Source organism: Lissotriton vulgaris, chromosome 3_1 (genome assembly GCF_964263255.1).
Source record: "Lissotriton vulgaris chromosome 3_1, aLisVul1.2, whole genome shotgun sequence".
Lineage (NCBI taxonomy): Eukaryota > Metazoa > Chordata > Amphibia > Caudata > Salamandridae > Lissotriton > Lissotriton vulgaris.
This window is the reverse complement of record NC_141689.1, coordinates 1,480,527,319-1,480,545,088: the sequence shown is the minus strand read 5'-3', so window position 1 is coordinate 1,480,545,088 and position 17,770 is coordinate 1,480,527,319.

Genomic DNA, 17,770 nt, shown 5'->3' with positions numbered 1-17,770 from the left:
AGCTCTCCACTTCATCCCTAAACCTTTAAACAACTTAGAGATGAATTTGCAGCACTAAACTCTTTAGCTCACAATAGAACCCTGACAATAAAAAGTTGTGATAAAGGTAGTGGCAAAGTGGTCATCAATACTGAAGACTATGAGCACAAAATGACTACTATGTTAAATGATAATACTGTCTATTCTAAGAAAGTATCTAATCCTTTAACTAAAGTATCTAAAAGGATTCAGGCATTAACCCATCAGGCCCTAGTCGCAGGAGATATTACTACAAAAGAATATGAGCTTTTAAACTACAATAAAGGAAAAACAGCATGCATCTATGGGATGCCTAAAATACATAAGAATACAAAAAATCTACCATATAGACCAATAATGTCTACTATTGGTACTATAACTGAACCATTGTCCAAGTTTATTGACCATCAACTACGTCCATAAATCCCTAGGATCACTTCCTATATAAAAGACACCAGGAAAATTATCAATAAAGTTGAAAATAGGAATTTTAATCTCAAAATGATATTTTGGTGACTCTAGACATAGAGTCAGTTCAGTTCAGACAAGCTTTATTCGACGATTGTCATAAAAGCAAACAGTACATACATATAAAGTTTATGAGATATAAGATTACCAAGTTAAAAAATAGTAAAAAAAGTTTTTCATTGGAATATACAAATATGTACACAGAAAACCATAAATTCATCAAATGACTATAATAAATAAATGATCATTAAAATTTGGTTTCGGTAGTGTGAATACATTTTACATTTTAAACTTTGAGCATTGTACTTCTCATAGCCCAAGCCCAGCCCAAATATTTTGCCACAGCTATGCAAACTAGCATATCTGTACAGGATCGGATGATGCGAACTGCCATAGTCCCACTAACGGGACTCATTAACCTGCACATTGGGCGGAGCCACGCTCTCCTTGGTCCACTGTACACTGGGCATTCGAATAGCAGGTGACCAATGGTCTCAGGGCGAGCCAAGCATACCGGACAATCATCCTTGGCCCCAGAAGACCATCTACTAGTGAATGCCCCAACCGGGAGGCTCCCAACCCTCAACTGAAAATATAATTTACGATCCAGAGGTTTTAAAATAGTGTCCCAAAAGGCTTCCAGTTTTGGGACATCCTTAATATCAAAAAACATTCCGGTCAATGACCCAGGGTCAACAGACCTAAAAGTCCTTGAGGCCACAAATTGCCAGTAAAGAGTCTTTAGAATCTTTTTTGATGGGAACCTTGAATTTGTGGGGTCATCCCACAGGTTCCCTAGACCCATACTAGTTAGGAGGCCCCGAATGTGATTTAACCACTTGACCTTGTGAAAGGTGTCACTACTAATAATATCGAGCAGGCCCCTTGCGAAGATTTCTAATTCTGGTGTAGTCCAGACTCTCCTCCAGTATAAAACAGGTCGAAAGGATGCTATGAGCGCTATTGGGGATAACCCTAGATCATAGTAGAGGGGTTTCATGGGGGTACTCTGCGGTAATTTTATTAAATTCCTTAAAAAGGAATTTTCAGAGGTTGACATCCCTCTCAGACTTTCACATCCCCAAATTTCGACTCCGTACAAGGCCGAGCTGACTACTTTGCCATTGTAAACCCCCAGTACCGGAGCTATTGGCTTAGTAAATGACTTCTGATGTTCTGTGGTCAAGGCTCCAGTTAACTGTCTGTGTCTTAAGGTGGCCAATTCAATATGATCTTTCCAGGACAAATTACGGTCTATACAAACACCCAAATAGGTAAAAGCTTGGACTCTTTCCAGTGGACGCTGATTCATATTCACTGTGCCCTTAAAAGATTTAGAAGCATTAAAAGTCATAAACTTTGATTTCTGTGCGTTTACTTCTAAACCCCGTGCGGTACAAAAATCTTCAAAGAGCTTCAGGCCCTTTTGAAGCCCGCTAGGAGTTTTTGATACTAAGAGACAATCGTCGGCAAACATTAAGATCGGAACTTTTGCTCCTGCAATGATCGGGGCGTCAATGCTAGAGTTAATTAAAATCTTTGCCACGTCATTAATGTATAAGGAAAAGAGCGTTGGCGCCAGGACACAGCCCTGGCGTACTCCAGTTTCCACTGGGAATTGTGGCGTGACATTCCCGGGGCTCCCCCACCTAATCTGTGCATAATTATGTTCGTGGAGTTTTTTAACCAACGATAAAAGGGGCAGTGGCAGTCCCATGTCACTAAGGACACTCCGTAAGGTGGGGCGGGGAACCAGGTCAAATGCCGCTTTAAGATCAATAAAAGCAGCATATAAACTTCCACGTCCAATCAGCACGGTCTTCCAGTACAGCATGACAAAATGCAGCACCTGGTCCACCGTGCTGATTGAAGTTCTGAACCCTGCTTGTAAATGGGATAAGATCTTATTGTTACATTCCCAGTCAAGGATTTTATTTAAAACCAGCCTACCAAATATTTTTTGGGAAGTGTCTATCAGGCTGATTGGACGATAGTTACCTGGCAGCGACTTGTCTCCTTTTTTAAAAACGGGTATAATCTCCGCCCCATTCCAAGATATCGGTATTGGGGCTCCCCTAGCGATCAGGTTGGCCAGAAGAAGTATATAGCAACCCCAAGAGTTCTGGTCATTTAAAAAAAGATCTGCAGGTATACCATCAATACCTGGCGCTTTACCAGGAACTACCGAATCTAAAGCATAATGAACTTCCTTCAGTGTGAAAAAATAATTAGTTTGGGGCTCAAGAGGGACTTCCACTGATGGATGGGTATCCTGCCTTTTAGCGTATTGGGGCTGGAAGTATTCTACCCACTTTTCTTGGGGAACCCAGTTTTGTGGCTTATCAGGGTTTCCCTCCACACCCCACTTATAGACATTCCAAAATCTGCGAGTGTCTTTACAGGAACCTGCTTCCTTAAGGTCTGTCCATCTTTTCTCATCCCAAATACGCTTGGCTTTTAGAACGGCATTTCTATACCTCAGCCTGGCTGCTCTGATGTTCTCAGCGGGATCAAATTTAATTGCCCTTCCCAAATCTAGACGGGCCTTCCTGCATTCCCCTGTATACCACCGTGGCGGTTCCATTGCGTGTGGACCTTTTTGCTTACAGGGTTTAACAAATAGAGTCTTTAGTTCATCAAAAAGAATTTCGTGGATCCTAGTTCCTTCCTGCAAGCTCAAAATGTTATTTTCCCCTTCCGATAATGACAATAAATCTAACTTCGCTTGTCCAAGCTTACTAGATATAAAATCCATATTCTCTTTATGAAGGGAAACTTTAGGCCATCGGACGTGGCGTAAATCATTTGATATCAAAGTATCATGAGTGGGGGTAGGAGCCATTATAATCCCTGGGTGGACAAAAGGTTCCCAATAAGTAAGGTACATAGACAGGGGATTGTGGTCACTCTCGAGCCTGTCAATGATCGTCATGTCTTGGAGGTGTTTCCACAGGCCCAGGTTGAGCAGAATATAATCTATTCTGCTCTTGCGTGAACCACTTTTAAAGGTATGTGCCCCATTCTTATCGCCTAGGGTCCTTCCATTTGCTGCTCTTAAACCTTTATTTAAACAAATGGAATTTAGTTGGACCACTTTGTCTGACCATTTACTAACCGGATCAAGATCCAGTTTGGGAACCCCCCATTCTCTGTCCTCCTCCTCTGACACATTCCAGTTTCCCTTCATAAGAGGCTCAAAATTTACATTAAAATCCCCCCCGCAATAACATTAAAAGGTGAACAATGACTTTCCAGTAAGTCTTCCATGAGTACAAGGATCACTCTACAGTAATATTCCCCTAAACGAGGCAATGGAAGCAACGGACTGGTTCATTGATGAATTTAATATACCTTGACCTAAATCATTTATTCTTGCATGTCTTGACATAGTACTAACCGAGAACATTTTTGAATTTGGACAAACCTTGTTCCGTCAAGTCAAAGGTGTAAGTATGGGTGCGTCAGTTGCACCCTCCATAGCAAATATCTATATGGCAGCCTTTTTAGAAGAAATGTATATATAATGAAAATGCACCATTCTTTGGGTCGGTCTCTCATTGGTCCAGATATATAGATGAAATCTTTTTTATATGGACAAATGAGGGAGACTCGCTCACCGAATTCCTAGAGCGGGTCAATGTTACAGATCATAATTTGAAATTTACAGCTCATAGAAGCCCTGAGAAGGTGGAATTTCTTGATATTATGATAAGACATGAACAAGGCTATTTAGAAGTGGATATTTTTATTAAGCCAACAGCGAGGATTACCCTGTTGCATTTTAGTCGTTTTTATCCCCACAACCAGAAACAGAGCATTCCATTCTCTCAATTTTTGAGAGTACGAATAAACTGCACCAATTTAAAGGACTTTGACAAACAAGCTGTGATTATAAGAAGAAAGTTTATAGACAGAGGGTATCCTCACCAGCTGGTGAGGGATTCCTACAAATGAGCCAGATTTTTTTACCGTGATTACCTTTTAAAATCCAAAGCACGAAGTAATAATACTCAGCTTGTGTGCGTCACTAGGCATTCTACCCTAGATACTAAAGTAAAGCAAATCATAAATGTGAACTGGCATATTTTAAAAAGTAATCCGGGGCAAGGACAGAAACTAACAAAACCCTTGTTTGCTCATCGGCGTAATAAAAAAATTATAGATCTGATTGTCCATTCACGTTTTGAAAAGATATGAAATGGCGAAGTTTTTATTCAGAAGTCCATTGATGGTAATATGCCTATCAAAGGAACAATAAAATGTTCTTCATGTAAATCGTGTGAGACAATAATAAAGGGAGAAACTTTTGTACACAATGGCTTCACTATCAAAGTGACACAGATGTGGGATTGTAGAACTCAAAATACGGTATATCTCATTGTCTGCCCAAGCCAGCTTGGCTATATAGGAGAAACCTCTAGAGCCATTCAGACTAGGATCACCGAACACCGGTCAGCTATTAGGACGGCGAAGCTTATGGCACCATTGGTGAAACATTTTATTGAAAAGAACCACATACCGGAAGATATCTGATGGAGGATTTTGGAAAAAATCAGGACCCCTTATATCAAAGGGGGCCTCCAAATATGCAAAAAAGTGAAGTATTTGGGATTTTCTCTCTTAATACATTTAAGAATGGATTAAATAGTGAAATACCCTGGGAGAATGCGATAATTTGATATTCCCAGGATTTAATCACTATTTATAGTTATTGAACACCATTGATACAGAAAGGTCACCAACAGTATTCAAAACTGAAATATAGATATGACTGCATCCCACTACTCGGCTTCAGTCTGATTGTAGCATTATTGAGATTACCACTAAGCTACACATCAAGGTATTCCCTTTTGTGCTAGTTAGTAGTATACTATGTTTTGGAGATTGTTCTTTAATAACAATATCGCCTTTTTCATAATTAGTTTCACCGTATGAGTTTATGTTTAGCTGAATATAGAATAGTGTGCAAATTGATTCAGATAAGATCTTAAAAAATAACAGGCTACAAAGAGAATTAGCAGGAACGTACAAATAATTTTTTTTAAAGGTTGAAAACTATCACAATCAGAATCTAGGAATTAGTCCCCTTTCTATTTCACCTACTTTGAGGTTATACGTGGATTCCGGTCTATGGGGAATAGAAATAGAATATAGAATTAGCTTAATAACCATTCCTTAATTAGCGGTTCGTTATCGAAAGATTTTAGTATTAAATGATGAACATAAACAAATGCCGAGTCTTATTATTAGCACTATTGTACTTAATTTGATGCACCATGTGACTGTTCATGTGACGCATCATAGACTACCATGTGCTATACGTACTGGAGAAGACAAGAAGGGGATCGTATATTCGCCATTATTCTTTGTCCGCAAGTCGGCCACGGATTTCCGGTTGTTATCGGGTCCTAAGCACGGGACAGCCGATCGGAGCCATTGTAATAAGGCTCAGTACATTAAGGAATATATTGAGGCGTTGAATCTTTGGACGCATACAGACATTGTTTTTCTTGCTTGGAAATTATACCAGTTCGAATTTGCCGCCTGTCGGAATTTTTACAACGTGCATTTACATATACCTTTAGACTGTACACAACACAGCTATCGGCTGCGCACCTGTTCATCGAAAAACGAGTTGCTGCTTTATTAAAGGAGCTCTTTCACTTTATTTTGCCCTGAAGAAGTACCGTAAGGGACGAAACGCGTCGGCTGTGTTTCTTTGACAAATGGATTAATAAAGAAAAGACCCTTTTGATAAAAACTGTTTTGGAATTGATTCTTTGGTTTCTCTTGTGTCAAGCTTGTGACCTAGTTTGCACAGTTTCTATATGTGGTACACCTGTGCTTATAAATTTAACTGTATTTATGTTCTGTATAGAACTATCATTGTGATGGTGGGTGGATTTCAGTGTGCACACTCTTCCCTTTCTCAGATTTAAAGGGAAAATATTATTTTGGTTATTGTGGTCAGGTGCATTGGTAAAGAAGGTTCCACCATCCTTTTGACTTCTTTGACGCATCATAGAGTGTTTAACAGCATGGAAACCAGGAAGATGGTTGATACTCTGTCCCATGATGTAAGACGCTGGTTGCCATTTTCAGCCCGGCTATATGAAGAAGATAGGAGCGGAATCAGGTAACTCTACAGATTAGATAAAAACATTCTATAGAGGATTAAGTTGGGCTTCTTTATTTTATTTAGTTTTGTCTGTCGTATTTTTTATCTATTCTCTTTAGAGAAGCCGCCCATCTGAACACACATACTGTTTGAATATACCGGAGCATTAACGCTTGTTTGGAGACACAGGCAGTTATCAGGGAACTCCTATAGTTTGAGTTACCGCATGCACTTTTTCCTTGTCTATGGTTAGTTACGGTATTTCATATTGGATTCCTTTCTTTTGGTAGATTATTAAGCACGGACATTTTTTACCTAAGAATAAAAGAAGGCCTCACCTATATCTATCAATGTCGTTGGTTATCGTATCATAATACAATACGTACACAGGAGTATCAGGTACATATTCTAGGGATTATCTGGGGACCGTCGTTTATCGTTGCTATACTATATATAAGCTACTATCCCGTTGTTACAGACTGGACAGAATAGCCGTATTTAACAATATAACATATCAAATGATATGCCTAACATGAAGCACGGTTTTCGTTACAAATATATTATCACGTGTAACTATAAATTAGGTACAGACCTTCAGTTTGAAGAACCATCGCTTCCACATACTTCGAGAGTAAGTCTGTTTAAATAATAGATTTAAGTATTTTGAAAGAACTACCATTTACCATGAACATCAGAATAGGTATTATAATAATACCATATTGAATATGTCTCTGATAGTGAGAATTTCTGTTGCAGAATTTAAAAATTGGATCGATTAAGAGAATAGGTTCAGTCCTTCATCCTCACGAACTGTCCCTACCACAGATCTTTTAAGTAAGTTATTGAGGCCCAAATTATCGGCCATGCATTACTTTTGATATCTGTTTCTCTCCACTAATTCTTTACCTTTGAACCACACAAGGCACTTTATGTGATATGTTAAAGTTCTACATGAGCACTCAGACAGAATTGCACACCGATGTTTGTAAATATGATTTTAATATATAGGGAGATCACTGGTACAAAAGATTATGATTATTATAGAATGAAGAATACTATCATATGATATGTTTGTTTGTCAAATATATGAATGAGCTGTTGTTTTTAATTGTTTATGGATTTATTGACAACATTGTAATTTAGATATTGAGTACACATTTTTTATTATTATTTTCAGATAATTGTGTGTCTATTCTTGAAGAAGGCGTTGTATTTGCCAAAACACACGTCAAAAGTTTAAAGACATCGCCACTTTTTAACTTTTTAATTTTGGTTTATGTATATGTTGTTTCTAGAAATTACGCAATTTTTTATATGAATTTTTATGAATTTTTAACAAATAACTATTAAAGAGAGAATATATGTTGTACATTTTCTTAGTGTCCTTTGTTTCTCCCTATATTACATTGTTTATGTATGTTGCTTGAATTATCCTGATTGCCTAGGAGTTATTTTCTTTATACTGATTTTTAAAAAGATACATGCTAGAGCCAATGTACTGGATTAGATCAGAATAGATTTTATTACATTTTGGCAATTTACAATTTACTTATTTTGCAATAGATAAAGGACATTGTTCAGCGATTTAGATGACTATCGACTGCATCAGATTGTATTACCTTCCGTTACAGCAACAAATAATACCAGTTCATAGAATAAGAAAAGATAATGCCTTGTAGACCATACTAAAAAATTAGAAATAAAAGGCTAAAATTAAAAAGATGTGAAATATGTTTGTGTTGAATTTGAGCAAGAGTAATGCAGTAGTGGTGATGGAAGTAAAACGTATGAGAAGGAATCAAGACTAGGCAGCCTTGGTATTGGACAATGTTTGTATTTGGCAGTAGTAGTACTGATGGTGGACTTCAGAGAAAAATGTTGTAACGGGCGGATTCTCGGACCAGATAGGATCAGCTCCTCGGAGCACCACCAACCCAGCCGGAACGTAATCACCTCCCTCCTCAGGACGTATTTACAATAGGTATATATGCCTTGTACCTAAGGATGGGGAATTAGCAATATACATGCATAGGTTTTCTACAATATCACACTCACACCAATTAGTCTCGCGGCAACTTAGGCCCAGACTAATCTACCCTAGGGCAGTTCTGATTAGCTACCATTACACACTGATCACAGTCAGTGCCCACCCGACAAGCCGCAATCCTGCGTGTCTAGACACCAGTCTCCTCCCTGGTGTTCTCTCACTTACATTCCGAGCCGCAATCCTGCGGATCTAGGCACCAGTATCCTCCCTGGTGTTCTCATTACTTACATCCCAAGCCGCAATCCTGCGGGTATCGGCACCAGTTTCCCGCCTGGTGTTCTCATTAACGCCGCTTACCAACGACGATCACTTTCCTATGAATACCCTTGGAAGGAATCTCTCATTGGCTACTATGGATACGATACTACAATATTATAGATCACACAACAGTTTACCAAATTAGATGATGTACAATCTATTCTCCTCCTCGGGGGCCCCTCTCTCCCTCATTGCTCAGTCACTACTTACCTGACCGGGAATTACATCCGTTCATGAAAACAATGCCTGACTAGAAGAACAGGTTACCCTGATTGAACAAGAATACGAGGCACATGCTGGTTCACTAAGAACTGGGGTACTTTATGACAATGATCATAAAAACACAATACTATACTATAACATATATCCTGCAAAGGAAAGTGAAAGATTAGAATGTGCACACTATAGAATATAGACTGACGTCACCTAATTAACGTGAAGTCGGGGTTCAGCAGTCATCTAGGTTCCCTTCTCGTCTGTGTCTTGGCTCGTCTTAAAGTCACCCTTCAGCAGTCACGGGTACACGTCTGCACCGCTATGCTCGGTCTTCTCTGCTTCCCTCCAAGTCACTGGAACCTTCCTTCTATTGGCTGCTTTCTCTCTGGCTGTTCTGCGCTACTCCTCTCTCCTCTCAATCACGGACCATCTTCACTTCTCGGCTTTGATCTAATAACTCAGTTGCAGCCACTCTGGTATTCGTTCTCTTGACTAACTGCTTCATTCGGAATGCTCTGATCTTATGGGTCAAAGCTCGCCAGCTGCTCCAACTAAAATAACTTCAATCTTCCTCAGAGAGTATCAGCCTCTCGGTCTTTCTCGGACTTCAAAAATGGCGACTGTCTGCCTGGAAATAATTAATGGCATTGATGCTAACGGCTAGCTGCCGCCTACAGACTGACTAACTGACTGCCTCAGGCTTTCGCTAATATGGAAGCTTGTCCCTTCATGGAAAGTTATGGCCAGTAACCTGCTGCCCACCAAATTCTTGTACCTCCCCGTACCAAGGACACGTTCCCAGCCGGCCGGCCTGATGTTGTGTCTTCGGAATGGAGAAAAATACAGTCTTTCGATAAGGGCCAGCCTGAGCCGGTTCTTTCCAAGCGAACAACACTTCGAAACTAAAACATTACACTTGACCTAGAAGCATCTCAAGCTGCCGGGGCAGAAAGCAAGATGGAGTCTCTCCCGTTTGAGGCCTACAAGGCCCGAAATAAGCATAACTCCATAGTAGGTATACTAACACTCTTGCAAAAGGACGGATTATCACTAGTACTAATGAATCTATCCCCTAACATAAGTTTATAAGCCCTGATCTAAGGAAAAGGGTACGAAAATGCATTACTGTGCCCTGTGAATAGGCCCTGTCTATGGTTCTAATCCTTGCACTAGAATGATAATAGACTGGAGTCACCTCCAATCATCTTCTTTCACAGGAAGGCTGAAAAAGTCGGTCAGAACACTTCACCCTTGACTTTAGTCTATTAATCATTTGTTAAATGGAACTCACGTCTGTGGAATTATAATATGAAACAAAACTAACTGATCTATTTCTCGTGCCGAATCTACAGTATCGGAGTAGGGAAGGAATGCACTGAATAAAGCAGCAAATAGCCACTAAAATACTAAGAGCAATCATAATACCCCCTAATATCTGTCGTAAGGAATGTAAGTCAGGTAACCAATTGAAGAGCCAGTCAAACCAGCCCTGGTCAATGTGTTTTCTAACCTCTTCAGTCAAGTCATGAAGTTTGTCAATATGAGCCTGAATGGATTTAGTATGGTCTGATAGGTTGAAACAGCAAAGACCCTCAAAATCAGAACAGTCATGTCCATGTTTAAGCAAAAGGTAATCGATAGCAGCACGATTTTGCAGAATAGCTCTGCGTTCACCCTGGGCATCTAATAACATATCAGACAAAATTGTAGAAGTATGATTGAGTGATTTGACCATCCAACAGGCCATTTTCCCGATGGATTTAGCGTTATAAACAGCCAATGCTGGGACACCAATAATTGAAATAGCTAAACTAAGATATTCAGACTTGGAATAGAGATGTAAGGAAGAATCACAATCCTCATGTAACATCATAGCATCACAAACTATACGGGAATAGGTATTAGGATTTTTAGGCGATTGCACCCATATTCTCGCTCCAGGATTATCCGTAGAGCCAAAGCCTTTCTGGCCTCGCACAGTTAGCAAAGTTGGGGCAGTGCCTTTCTGAATCTCACCACTGAAAACAGGCATAATTAGCAATTGAGCAACTCGGTCAGTCTTTTGAATCGATAAATCAACCTCACTGCTATTCAGCAGGAGAACCTTAATCTCACCTTGATAATCGCTGTCAATTACTCCTCCGAGTACTTGAATGCCTTTTAAGGCCAGGCCCGATCTAGGGGCAATCAGTCCAAAATTTCCAGTTGGTATACAGACACCAACACCAGTTTCAATGATGACTCGATCTCTACTCTTAATCACAGTGTCATTCATGGCATGCAGGTCCAAGCCTGCGGAACCTGGGGTTGCTCTGCATGGAGCCAGGGCCCCGGGGGAAATTTCTCAGTACATTACAGTATTGCCAATGGAGTTGGGCTTTACATCAACAGCTGGAGGAAATAAACGCATTAAGGAGATTCAGCATTCAAAGAGGGACGATTGTTCAAAATTAACAGTGCTTGGAACAAATAATCTCTCCAATTCTTATATTTATTGTCAGTCAATTTTCGCAATTGTTCTTTTAGCAAACCATTCATTCTTTCAATAAGGCCTGATGCCTGTGGATAATATGGTATATGAAACACCCATTCAATGTTCTTTTCCACACAAAATTCCTGTACCAATCTTCCACGAAAGTGGGATGCATTGTCGGATTGAATTTGAAATGGAACACCATAATAGAGCATAATCAATTCCAATGTTTTAATGGTATTCACTTGGGTAGCTTGTTTACAAGGAAAGGCCACTAAAAGGCCACTATAGGTATCGACAATTGTACAAACATATTGGCAATTTTTACTCATAGGGAGTGGACCAATATAGTCAATCTGCCAAATTTGAATGGGCAATTTTCCTCGATGTAAATGACCTCTAACAATTTGTGGTACTTTTCGTCGTCGGGAATGTTGACAGATGGGACAATGCAAAATGGTGTCTTTAATTAGATCTAAGGGAATATAAATTCCTCGATCGGCGGCCCACCTGCTAGTGGCTCTCTCTCCAAAATGTCCTGCTTTCTGGTGGGCCCATTTCGCCAATCCCGCCAAATCAGAATCTTGCATGTCCACCACTGCCTCAGCAATTTTAGATTTCTCATCTGCAATATTATCAAAGAATTTGTCAAGGGAATCTATCGGGGTATGAGCATCCACATGAAAGATTGTCACAGTACTTTGTGGGAGCATCTCCCAAATTTCTTGCCATAATTCTATTCCCCACAGTTCTTTTGAATGCAATTCCCAATTATGAGAATGCCAAGTTGGTAACCAAACCGCCAGTCCATTAGCAGTGGACCAGGAGTCAGTAAAAATATGACATGTGCCAGGTAATTCCTGTTTCAAAACTTGGTAAACTGCATATAATTCAGCGAATTGACTACTCTTTCCCTCACCGGTTGTACTCAGCAACTTTTGTGTGATGGGATTATAGGACACTGCCTTCCAATGCCGTTTCTCTCCTATGAACTTTGCTGAACCATCCGCAAACCACACATGTTTTCTGTCCTCCACGGACAAATCATCAAATGGCTTACCTCACTTAACAGGAGATTCCTGTACTACAGGTACAGAGCAATCACTTCCAGTCTCCGTCGATGGCGCCTGCGCCACTTGCTCATGTAAAGATGCTACACCTTTTGGACCCACACGTGCCCTATCTTGAATGTACCATTTCCATTTAATCACACTCGCTTCTTGAGCATGTCCAATTCGATGAGTTTTCGGCGAACTCAAAACCCACTGCATGATAGGAATTTCAGGTCTCAAAATCACATCATGACCCAAAGTCAATTGCTCGGTATCCACCAGAGCCCAATAGCACGCAAGCAACTGTTTCTCAAAAGGTGTATAACGCTCACCAGCCTCAGGTAACTTTTTAGTCCAAAAACCTAATGGTACTTTTTGTCTGCCTTGTTTTTGCCACAGACTCCAATTTGCATAAAGACCTTGCACGGACACATTCAAATCCACATCACCCTCGCACACAGGCCACAGATCCAGAGCATACTGAATCGCTTCTTTTGCTAGATTGAACGCAGCTTGCTGTGGTTCGCCCCATTCAAACACATTCTTTTTGCGAGTGACTCGATATAAAGGGGCCAATATCTGACTCAAATGTGGAATATGCTGAAGCCAAAAGCCAAACAAGCCAATGAAGCTCTGGGCTTCCTTCCTGTTTCTTGGGACTGCAAAATCTAAAACATTTTGTATAACCTGTGGAATCACCTCTCTGTGACCCTCATGCCAATTGATGTCTAAAAACTTTACACTTTGGGATGGACCTTGTAACTTATTGGGATTCATTTCCCAATCTTTCTCACGTAAGCACTCAAGGGTTTGATCTAATTGGGTCTGAACTTGATCTTGTGTTTCACCTTGAATCAAAATGTCGTCAATATGATGACAGATCTGAATTTGCGGATGTACAGATACTTCGGACAAATGTTCCGCCACCAGCCGGTGACAGGTCGTAGGACTATGTACATAGCCTTGGGGAAGACTTCTAAACGTCATTTGATGTCCATTCCATGTAAAACTGAATTGTTCTTGACACTCGGGAGCAATCGGAATTGAAAAGAAGGCGTTAGCAATATCAATGGATGCATACCATGTACCTGGATGCTTTTGGATTCTTTCAATTAAAGTAATAATATCCGGTACTGCAACAGTCAAAGGGGGTGTATGTTTGTTCAGCTCGCGATAATCAACAGTCATGCGCCAAGAATTATCACTTTTGCGCACGGGCCAAACGGGATAATTCCAAGCAGAAGTAACCGGAGTTATAACTCCTGCATCAACCAAATCCTGAATAGTGGCACTAATCTCTTCATGGCCACCTGGAATACGATATTGTTTCTGAGAAACAACTTTTGTAGCCTGAGGGATTTTTATGGGGGGCATTCTCAAATGACCAACCCGTACGGGTCTGGACGATATATAATGCTTAGTTCCAAATTGATAACAGCTGCCATCTAAATGCAAAATCATTCCTTTTAAAATGTCAATTCCAATTATATACTCCAAAAGTGGTACAACTAATACAGAATATTCTTTTCTGGGAATTCTGCCTATTCTCATTTCAAGTGTAGTTTGCACTGCGGGAGTTTCCTTTCCACCTAAACCAGTAATTGTGAAAAATTGGCCTTTGAATTTCTTTGATTTTCCATGAATAAGAGTGGCCTCCGCTCCTGTATCTACCAATGCTCGGGCCCTTTGGATATTACGATGTTTCCAAAAAATGTCAATATCTACATAGGGTCTATTGTCTTTGTGAGCCCACCTGCGTACTGGAGCTTGACCTATTTCCTAGTCATTCTTACTGCGTTCTGTCAACCAGGACAAATCAGGGTAAGTGCTCTCATGTTTCTTGGGTATTAAAACATCATGTTCATATCCATCTCCATTACGAAATGGATTCCAGTCATTTGTATGGTACTGTGAATTATGATCGGAAAGTCTGTGTCGATCCTCCCTTCTCCTCAACTCAGGGGACTGATCCCTTTCATCTCTATATCTGTTGTAGACACGATCATCTCTCCCCCTTTCTCTTTCCCCCTCTCGCCCCCTCTCCTTTTCGCGACGAGGGGACACATCACGCTCATATCGCCGTTCATCACGACGATCTGAATCGACACGACACCTGTCGTCACCACTATCATCAGAACAACCGCGATCACAATCATTCTTACGCACACGACGGGCACCCTCCTTTCGATCCAAACCACGCTTGCGAAACATGTCCCATAGGCGATTATTAGGTTCACCATCAATGTCCTCCTTTTTCACACCGTCATTCAAAAGCGCAAGAAACATATCACGTCTAGAAAATGTATAATCCCCAGCAGTACGACCCTCCGGTCGGGACTGTCTCTCAGGTTTAAACCAGTCACCCAATTCACCAAGCTGACGGACAGATTCAAGCACCATAGATAGAGCATTGCCAGTTTGATTAATTAACAAAGTCATCATAACCTGCTTATAAGCAACAGGGGAAGAACGGATAATGCGATTCCGCACAGAAGATGTCAATAAGCCATCCAACAACCTGTCAGCAGTACTGAGAAAAATCGCAGTTTTCATCACCTCCTCTTTCAATCGCTGCACCGCATCGCGCAAAGTATACCATGGTTTGTCATTCACAGGCCAGTCAGATTCAGTAGGATATTTATGGTTACAGCCATCTGTTGCTAACTGGAGTAGACTAATCTGGCCAGCACCATTAAAATTTCAAAAATGATCTTGTACAGTAGAATCGGAACTCAAAGAGCAAAATTTCAAGGCATCTCCTGCATCTAACATGATACCTGGAGCCTAACTCATAAAGGCGCACCATCCACGTAAGCAAAGCTTCACCATGTCGTTGCCGAAATCGTTGCAAAATGTCACTAATTTCCTGTTGAGTAAAGTCTTCCAAGCTATCCAAAGCAATACCATTTGGGTTACCAGGAGCCTGTTGCAATTTGCGTAGAAAAACCGGGTGCGCAGAAACCTCCGGACGAGCATCCCAAGAAGCCCGATCCATAGATTTAGAAGAACAATCAGGACGAGAAACATCATTAGAATGGGAAGAGCGACCACGGTCGCTGGAATCATCATCTTTGTCACAAGAAGTAGATTTACAGTCACGTCCGGAGCGAGAAGACTCGCGCCTGTCAGACTCCTCAGCCGAGGAGCCAGAATCATTCGAGTCCCAGATATTACCATCCCACTCATCGGGGTTCCAATCCAGTCCGGCTTTCGCCACGACTAGACGCACCTTCCGTTTACAAACACGACCGCAACGGTGTCTATACTTATATTTCTCAATGCGAACAGCAGCCCTTTCGGCAATGGTCTGATAAGTTTCAAGTTTGTCGGCAAGCAACTTATTTGGACAACGCAAAAGAGTATGCACATTTTGCACTTCAACAAACTTTTCCTCCATATCCACAAATCGTTGCTGTAATTTCACAAATTTCTCATGTAGAATTCTGTACGCAGTCAAGACAATCCAACCTCTGCGTCCTAAAATAGGAAGCTCATCACCCTTCACTACTGGTGCCTTCTGCAAGCAAGAAACCACATCAGCCGGCTCCGCCAGCTCCAAACAAGAAGTCCAATTCTCACTCAAACCAGTAGAATCGGCCCACTCACGGGCCAAGGCCTCGTAAGACGTTGATTCCCAGCCGGGAATTTCAACAGGCAATTTAAAAGTAGATTTCGACTTACGCGAAAACATTTTGATACGCAAAAAAGATATATATAACTAGTAAAAACAATATACAAAATAAACCACGTACGAGCCGAGCGCAAATCAACAAAATGAAAACAATACAGTGCACACAGGCCTCGTAAACAGTTCGTGACGCCAGACGTAACGGCCGGATTCTCGGACCAGATAGGATCAGCTCCTCGGAGCACCACCAACCCAGCCGGAACGTAATCACCTCCCTCCTCAGGACGTATTTACAATAGGTATATATGCCTTGTACCTAAGGATGGGGAATTAGCAATATACATGCATAGGTTTTCTATAATATCACACTCACACCAATTAGTCTCGCGGCAACTTAGGCCCAGACTAATCTACCCTAGGGCAGTTCTGATTAGCTACCATTACACACTGATCACAGTCAGTGCCCACCCGTCAAGCCGCAATCCTGCGTGTCTAGACACCAGTCTCCTCCCTGGTGTTCTCTCACTTACATTCCGAGCCGCAATCCTGCGGATCTAGGCACCAGTATCCTCCCTGGTGTTCTCATTACGTACATCCCAAGCCGCAATCCTGCGGGTATCGGCACCAGTTTCCCGCCTGGTGTTCTCATTAACGCCGCTTACCAACGACGATCACTTTCCTATGAATACCCTTGGAAGGAATCTCTCATTGGCTACTATGGATACGATACTACAATATTATAGATCACACAACAGTTTACCAAATTAGATGATGTACAATCTATTCTCCTCCTCAAGGGGCCCCTCTCTCCCTCATTGCTCAGTCACTACTTACCTGACCGGGAATTACATCAGTTCATGAAAACAATGCCTGACTAGAAGAACAGGTTACCCTGATTGAACAAGAATACGAGGCGCATGCTGGTTCACTAAGAACTGGGGTACTTTATTACAATGATCATAAAAACACAATACTATACTATAACATATATCCTGCAAAGGAAAGTGAAAGATTAGAATGTGTACACTATAGAATATAGACTGACGTCACCTAATTAACGTGAAGTCGGGGTTCAGCAGTCATCTAGGTTCCCTTCTCGTCTGTGTCTTGGCTCGTCTTAAAGTCACCCTTCAGCAGTCACGGGTACACGTCTGCACCGCTATGCTCGGTCTTCTCTGCTTCCCTCCAAGTCACTGGAACCTTCCTTTTATTGGCTGCTTTCTCTCTGGCTGTTCTGCGCTACTCCTCTCTCCTCTCAATCACGGACCATCTTCACTTCTCGGCTTCGATCTTATAACTCAGTTGCAGCCACTCTGGTATTCGTTCTCTCGACTAACTGCTTCATTCGGAATGCTCTGATCTTATGGGTCAAAGCTCGCCAGCTGCTCCAACTAAAATAACTTCAATCTTCCTCAGAGAGTATCAGCCTCTCGGTCTTTCTCGGACTTCAAAAATGGCGACTGTCTGCCTGGAAATAATTAATGGCATTGAT